Source organism: Microtus ochrogaster, unplaced genomic scaffold, assembly GCF_000317375.1.
Source record: "Microtus ochrogaster isolate Prairie Vole_2 unplaced genomic scaffold, MicOch1.0 UNK22, whole genome shotgun sequence".
Classification (NCBI taxonomy): domain Eukaryota; kingdom Metazoa; phylum Chordata; class Mammalia; order Rodentia; family Cricetidae; genus Microtus; species Microtus ochrogaster.
Genome location: NW_004949120.1, coordinates 4500739 through 4509562, shown reverse-complemented (window position 1 = coordinate 4509562; position 8824 = coordinate 4500739).

Sequence of the window (8824 nt, the reverse complement as noted above, 5' to 3'; positions counted from 1 at the left end):
ATATATACATACATACACACATTGAACGCCTTCTTGTAGAAAGTCAGTTCTTCTTTGGATCACTATCTTCTCTGGCAGACAAACTCTGTACTTTCAGGGCCCTCCCACCCTACGCCTACCTGCTGGTGTCTATGACCCAAATCTGAAATAAATCTTGGATAAATCCTTGTGCTCAAGAAGATTGTGAGTGAAAAAGAAAAAAACTGAAATTGTGTCTAGTAGTTTTTGATCACCAGAATACAGATTTCATGTCTGAGAATAACCAAGTTGAGTGGACAACCCTTTCAGCTCAGGAATGAGTCTTCTAGAATGTTCTCTGGATTCTCAGCTTCCAGGCCAGCATGTGACATTTCCTGAGCAGGTCTGAGTATCGTATTTGCTAAAGTCAGTTAAGCCTCTCATCCTGATCAATTTATTCAAAAGAAATAGCAGATTTATCTTCATGGGCTAATCCTATTGGCTGAAAAATAGAGCCTATTATTTGAACATTTCACTGGTTATCTCTTCAAGGATGTATATTTTTCTTCTCCCATCTCCTGTTGACTTCTGTAGAATATCCTATATGCTACACATTCATCTACAATATTCTGATTTGTACACAAACCTATGAGGTTAGTTAGGGGAACCATGAATGAGAATTTGAATTCTCTCTGAAATTCCTATATATTCTTTAAAATTTGAGAAAACATCATCCATAGCTGTTAACCACTCTTCTCTTGTGATATGTTTAAGAGTTTAGGATTGACTTCCAAGACTAAAATGGAAGAGGTATGAACATGGATTCCCCAAAGGGAGATGGTGGGGTTGGATGGGTCCTTTAAAGCTTTATGCATCCATTACATCACTGGTTGAAAATGCTATCAAAGATAAAATGTGTACAACAATTAATCAGCTATTTGACACTAGGCAGTATTTGTGAGCATTATTCCCGCTGTCTGTGTGGTCTCTCCAAATGTCACGAGGATGAATGTCTTCTTCAGTCATACTAGCTCAAGGTCAGTGCCCAGAGTGCTTGGAAGCCAGACCTTTAGACCATCCCCTTTCTCTATACACTTGACTCTGGAACTTGTCTTATATCCGATTGGAAGCATCTCTCACTAGGATGGAGCTCTGGGCAAAGAACAGGTTTATGAAGGATTCAGTTTTCCAGGAATGGTTACTCCATGCCTGGCTGCAGACAGGCTTTGAACAGAGTCCGGGTTGACACAGTCCTTACAATGCCAGGTGGCAATTATACTGGATAATCCCAGGCTTTGCTCAATAAAACAGCTGTTACACCCAACCTGGGGCTGGGCACAAATTGTGCCTATCTTATACATCTGTTGGGAAGCTGATCTTGGGATCCTTGTGCTGAAATTCTGTAGATTTGGTTCTGATTTTCCCTCACCTCCAGGAGTACCCAGTCGGACAGCTAATTAAGACAGAACGGACAGCAGATGAGGAGTGACTTTTTTTTTTCCTGGAAGGGATTTAAACCTTTGGAAGGTACACAAATGTAGTCCTATTACTCAAGTTAATTTACAATCCCTCCCCTGGTCTACCGCGAGGAATTTATGGACCTGAAGGAGCTGGAAGTCCCTTAGCAAAGTAAACAAACTGTAACTCAGGTTGCAGACTTCCAAGGATCCTCTGTCAGCAGGTTTTATTTTTACACCAGAGGTGAAAAGATAATTTGAGGAGTGGCACTTTGTCTCATTGAGCGCAGCCAAAAGGCTGCACACAGGATGCGGTGGGAGAGGGATGGTGGGGGTGGCTGTCTGTGGGTTAACCTACAGCAACTGTCTTCATCCCGATGACAACGATGCTGATAATAAGAACTGGTGCTGGCATTTGCTGAGCCGATGCCACATGTCAGACACTGCTCAGAACACTAGGAAACAGGGCTTTAGGGTTTCCATTTTACAGCTGGAGAAACTGAGGTTCTTCCTGGTGGATTTCTTTTTCCCCCAAAAGAAAAGTATATGGATATGAAAAAATAGTGCCATGAGCAGGAACTCTTGGGTGGTACTTTGACACATTCTCTCCTCTCCTCTTTGCGCTCCTCTTCTGATCTTTTCAAAACAGTCAAGCACTGGCCTAGAATTCAGGGGCTTTGTTCAGACTGGCTGTGGGCGCCTTGTGCCAATCCCTGCCTTCTGTTTGACATCAGCTTCCTCATTAGTAAAATATTAGAGAGTAACCTAAGTAGCAGGTGTCTAGACCCCTGCCTCTCATTCAGTGGCTTACCTTGTCTGCTTCCAACCAAGTCTGTCAATCCTCCACCCTTACTTGTGGGGCCGCAATGGCTCCCCTGCAATGTACAAGGTACTGGAGAGAACTTTTTTTTTTTTTTGAATGTGCTGTAGAGCAGACGACCTTGATGTGATAGACTATGGGATCTGGTGACACTGCACACTCAGTACTATTCAACACTTTGGCTGAAAGGGAGGAAGGAATGGATTTATTGACTTGCGACTTTGACTCGAGCCTGTGTATCAGGGCTGTTATTATGTGGAATGATTAGGCCGCAGTGGCAGAGACAAGTTAAACTAGAACAACAAAAGGCCTCCTTAACCTTTACCTGGCCACAAGGCCATCCATAATGACTTGCATGGTTTGGAAAGCCCACTCGGCCCCTCCCCCCCGCGGCACTCAATACTTCTGTAGTTCTAGCAAATGAACAGGGAAGGGGAAGACAGATGGGCAAGGGAGAGGGAGTGTATTCCACGTCTGCATAGTCCTGTTTAGAATTCCGAGTTCAGGTTTGTGTCAAAAAAAAAAAAAAAAAAACCAGCAATGGCTGAGAGATCATCATCATTTTCTTTGGCTTGAAAAAGGAATTTGAAACCAGATACAATGGTTGCTCGCTGAGAAAACTCCCAACTATTTGTTATCCGCTAGGGCAAATTATGCTGTTTCTGAAAGATATTTTCCCTCTCGAAGGAAGCATGTGACTTCTATTAATGTGGAAGGAGCTGGGTATGTGGTGCTTTCAATCACACACACACACACACACACACACACTGTTTCAAACCCAGGGTCTCCTTGAAAAGACAAAATAGTGGCAGTATCCTGTGCATCTCCCCCTTCTTTCCTCTGTCCTTGCACCCTCAATGTGGCCGGCATGGTTTTGGTGGAAAGGCTACACTTCAAAATACCATATATATTGCTCTATATATCTCCCCAAGTCTTTTCGGTGTTGAGGGAACTACAGACAATACAAAATTAGAGGAGGCAGTAGGCTAGGCTATGCACACATTTGTTTCAGAGTGCTGTGTGTGTCTGGGGTTCAACAAAACTATTTACACAAACAAATAGCAGGGCAACTTTGGCCCGCAGATTAGTCTGCTGGCACTTGGTGTAACCTATTGATCAAGTAATGGAGTCTGGAGCTTGGGGAGGTCAGGAGGGCCGTGTGGGCCAATCCCACCAGCTAGCAGAAAATCAAAGGTTGAGGGTGCATGGAAGGCAAAACAAGGCACTTAGTCTTTAGGTCTATGGTCCGAAGAGTTCCGTTTACTTGAACTCACTAATGTATTAAACTGCTTATTGTACAAAACTAACTTAAATGTTAGGATGAGGGAATTGTATTCGATTAGTAGAAGCCATGGCTGGCTTAGAAGCGAGACGTTTGTTGGGGTGGGTGACTCTGGAACCCAAAAGCCTTCTTCATGTAATGGCCAAACAGTGTATGCACACACTGGTGCACAGGAACCCAGGGTCCTGTGGGAATGAATTAACATCTTCTTTAGCATGGCTGCTCAGCCATTATGGTTTTTTTTTTCCCCCTGATGGAATTTCATGAGCTCTGGAAGTCTTGAAGAAGAAGCATTGTAGCACCAAGTGGGCATTAGCTAACTAAATGGGCACCGAGGGGTAACAGAAGTAGTTAACAGGTCATAATTCAGATGGCCTTCAGAGCAGAGCTAGCCTCTCTGTCATCAATCACAGAAGACCTAGATATGGATTGTTATAGCATGATGCCCAGGGACTGAGGCAGAGGGGGGGGCGTGACATAAAATACAGGACACATCTGTCCAGGTCTAGATTGCTGCCAAGGGCCATGTCTGGGTCCCTTGTCCTGCTGGACCCAGGGTTTACATTGAAGTTTGTGGTCCATGTCACCTCAGGGGGCTGTAAGAATCATGTGTGATGAAATCAGAGTGTCATGCTGAGCTGGTTCCACCCTTGGCTGGCCCTGAGAAAACTGGCCTTGCACCTCCCTGGACACTGTAGCAAGAGAGCTAGCTCTGTGCTTCATGGAAGAACTGGTCCTATCCCTCACCACAGGCAAGAAAGAACCTTAGGCACGAGCCTAAGGGAGCTGACTCCAAACCTTCGTCTGAGGGGAAAACTGACCAGCTCAGCTACCACAGACAGGCTTATGGTTGGCCCACCCTGACATCTACCCCATCTAGGCCCTGCTGGAGCTTGCAAAGGGACTGGTCCTGTGGAATGATTCCTGCAGGGTCTCTGTGATTCAGGGCGGCCCCTGGATATCCCAGAGGAGTTATGGTGACAATCCAGTGATGACAATGTACCAGTAAACAGAGACCTTGAACCAGGCCTGTGACTCCTTGCAATGAACATTTGCAAATAAGGCTGATGGGACAAAGCAATGCACTGTGTGATACACTGCAGCTCCCAATGCCGCCAGGACAAATGAAGAGGTGTTGGAGAGGGAAAGATGGAGGAGCAAGGAGGGTTTTCTGGGTTTGTTTGTTTGTTTTCTTTTGGTTTTGTTTGTTTGCTTGTTTGATTATTTTGTTTTGTTTTGATTTTTTAAAATTTTCTTTTTGGGGGTTGCTGCAGAGGTGAGGGGAGGCTATGGGGTGACTCGGAGGTGAGTGAATTCACGCATGATGTGAAATTCCCCAAAAATCAATATAGAATTTTTTAAAAAAAATCAGGAAACATAAAGGGTGACTTGGTGGGTTGCAGCTCAAACTAACAGCAGGAGCTTCGCTGGCCAGTTGAAAGCAGATCTTGCTTAAGGGTGTTGATAAAGCCGATACCTAGTCATCAAAATAGATCAGTTCCTGAATATGGGCATATGTGAGCTGCTCTGTGACCTGCCCTTTAGGGTTATCACACTGAATCTGCCCAATGACCCTACAAAGCAAGCAGGTTTATTATGGGCTGGCTGGCCATCATTGCCTAGCAAGCCCTGCCCTGCTCCTCAGCTATCACTTAACCCGCAAATGAAAGCATTTGTTTTCATCCGTGTTAGGCACATAGGGGCTGCTACAGACTTCCTCCCTCCACTCCAGATAGAAGGGCAACTGTGATCCATTCCTGTTGTGTTTCATACAAAGGCTCTGCCTAGAGGAGCATTCCTTCTCTTGGGTATATTTTACTCTTGGTAGAACGCGGGTATGAGCTGGCTGAACTTTGTAATTATATTTAAAGCTGCTTGGACTTTGCGTGCATTGTACCCATGCTGATATCCCTGTCGGGCACAGTTCACAACAGAAACTGGCCGAGAGATGGTGAAACCCACGCTTGCTGGAAGGAAGGGAAGGGTAGTCTTTACTAATATCTAGATTGTTAGGTAGGTTCATTAACGGGGACACAGCCTCTCAGTCATCGGACTATACTTTTGGAGGTAAAAGACATAGCTGGTTTAATTACACTGGAGACCTTTTATCTCCTCTTGTCCCTAGCAATACACATTGGGAAACACGGGTGATGAAAATACTTTTATGTGCCAAGTCAAAGATACTATGAAGTAGAACAGAGGCCTGACCTCGAACATCTTTTTTTTTTTTTTTTTTTGATTTTTCGAGACAGGGTTTCTCTGTAGCTTTTTGGTTCCTGTCCTGGAACTAGGTGTTGTAGACCAGGCTGGCCTTGAACTCACAGAGATTCGCCTGTCTCTGCCTCCCGAGTGCTGGGATTAAAGGCATGTGCCACCACTGCTCGGCTTGACCTCGACCATTTTAACTTAGGGTCCACTGACTTGAACTAATATTTAGATTGCAGTTTAAAAATAAGCAACATAGAAAAACTGTTTCTTATTATATAGAAAGTCTTTTCTTCAGCTAGACAATGACTCTGATCAGTAGGGATGCTAGAACTGTTTTACAGAGGGCATGGCACTTGAACCAGGGATGCTTGTCAGCTTGCTCTGGGGTGCACTATGAGAAAGAGTTTCATCTACTTGTTATTTATATATATATAAATTTATATTTAGATGTGTGGGAAAATGGAAAGGTTTTCATTACATTTCCAAAATTATTACCTGCTCTCTATATAAATTTTATACATATATCTGAGCATAAGTACATGTATGGACATATATTTCCTGAACCCCTGGAAAACGAATCACTGACATCATGATATTTCACTCTAAATACTTCTTTATATACCATTTAAGTAAGACGTTCTTCCAAGTATTATTTATTGTTATTATTATTTTATATTTGTAATCACCATACCTGAAAGTAATTCTTAAAGTTTTCAAGGTGTCATTTAAAGCTACGTTTTGTTGACCAATCAAATTAATGTGCATTTTTATCTAGGTGGGGGTTCTTTAGACTCCTTCCACTGGGCAGAGCTAACAGTATATCTGACTTCCCGCTTCATGTCAGTGTTATTTTAAGTGATGAGGTTAGCGGTTTTACAGAATATCCCATGGTCTACAATCGCTAAGTGCTTTTCATTTGGTGTCATTTGCTTTGTGTGTTGTCTTTTGTAGGTTTAGCGTCTGGAACTTAGCTTTAAAAGTTAGGCCAGATTGCTACCCTCTCAGTGGTGAGAATTGTTTTGTCCTTGATTTCACTTCTCACAGGAAGGTACGTGGACCAGCCATCCCCCTGTCATGGGTCTCAGGTCTCATCTTTTTGTTGTTGTTGCTTGTTTTTGTTGTATGAGTCAGGGTTTCTCTGGGTAGCCCTGGCTGTCCTGGAACGTGCTCTGTAGACCAGGCTGGCCTCGAATTCACAGAGATTTGCTTGCCTCTGCCTCCCAAGCACTGGGATTAAAGATGAGCACCACCACTGCCCTGCTTAGGTCTGATCATTTGTGACACTGATGTCAGTGGTAGGCTGATGTTTAGCATGTGGTGATTTTAAATGTTATTCTGAAATCTTAGGAAGATCGATCCTTTTCATTATAAATGAAATGGCTTTAACTGGTGACATGAGATTGAATCAACAGTTTTACCAAACATGCACAGTGTTACACACTAATGAGGGCAAGCTTCAATTCTCCTATGGAAGCTAGGTTAGTGTTCACTCTCCTCGCCAACCAGCTTTCAGAGCAGGGAATTGATACACCACTTCAAGAGTGATAGGTACAATTTAAGATTGCTTGCTTTGCTCTGCTTTTATGTATATTGCTGTGAGCTCATGATTTTTCCTTTCTTTTTGTATACTATAGAATAGACATGATATGCTCTATTTGTATACAGTTTTATATTGGTGTTGTTTTTCCTGATATACATGATTCACAATTATTAGCAGAACATTCTAATCTCTCTGGTCTCAACACCATTTGTAAACAGGTCCCTTCTCTCAAACATAGAAAGATGTTCCAGATTTAACTTGTATTTTCTATACCTTAGGCCTGGAAACATTCCTTTCTCTGAGGAGTAGGATTTGTAGTATACAGATCTACTTAAAGATATTAGTTCTATGCATCCTTGGGGTTTCTGAGGTATTTTGGTGCTTAGCCTCTCTCTGTGGATAGCTGAGTTGGTCTATTACTGACTAATTATTTAGCTATCATTGCAATATGACATTATAAGTTTTAATTAAGTTTCTTCTGTTTGCTATTCTATGTTGAAACTATTGATTTCTCATATTACTCTATTTTCACACTGGTTTATCCTTTAGTCTATCTAAGATGATTTCTGTATCAATCCCAGCTGCATTTGGATATATGTGCAGATATGTCTAGATTCTCACAACTCTATGAGTATTTTAAAAGTTTGAAATTTCTTCTAATTCAAAAGCCCTCCATTCTGATGTCCCAGAACCCCAGTGAGGAGGCCTTTTTGTTTGGCTGGGTGTGGTCTCTTCTGCCATTTTTTAAAAGTAACACCACTCACTCATCCTTGGCCTCATATAAGCACCTATAAGATAAGACCTCTTTCTGGATTGCCACTCCCAGGAATTCAAACTTCACTGGCTTGATATGCAGTCTGAATGTCAGTATTTAACAAGATACTTGGGTTTAGAGACTGATTTTCAATTTAAGATTCATTTGGAAGAATCAACGAATTCATATATGGTCATTTCAAGGCTTTTTGTTCTGATGGACAATAATGTTTATAGAGACAATTTTTGGTAAGGTTGCCAGATATAGCCAATAAAGATACAAAATGCCAAGCTAAATTTGAATTTCAGATAAACAAAGATTTTTTTTTTTGTGTGTGTGTGTAAGTATGTCCCAAATATTACACAGGGCATATGCATGCTGAGATTTTTTTTGTTGTTTTTTCTGAAATTCAAATAGAACTGGGCATCTTGTATCTTATCATTTTATCTGGCAAGTCTAGTCTCCGAGAACTCAAGCTGGGGTGTAATGGGGGTGGAGTGTCGGAGGAGAGGAGAGAAAAAGGTACCAAATGCTTAAGAAACACTGCATAGATTTGGTGAGGCAACCTGAGGACAAGTTGATACCTAGGAGTCTGGAGAAGTGTGGTGAGGATCAGTCTTCAGATGTCACTGCAAGGTCATGGTCATGTATGAGCATGCGTGATGTAACTCGGCCCTGGAAGTGAAAGACAGTGAGGCTGGATGGGAGCCTGTGGTTCTGATAGCTGGAATGCTTCTGCTGATCTCTCTCTGCTGGACAGCTCCCATAGTGGCTAAGAGAAGAGTATAGGCTCAAAAAAACCCAG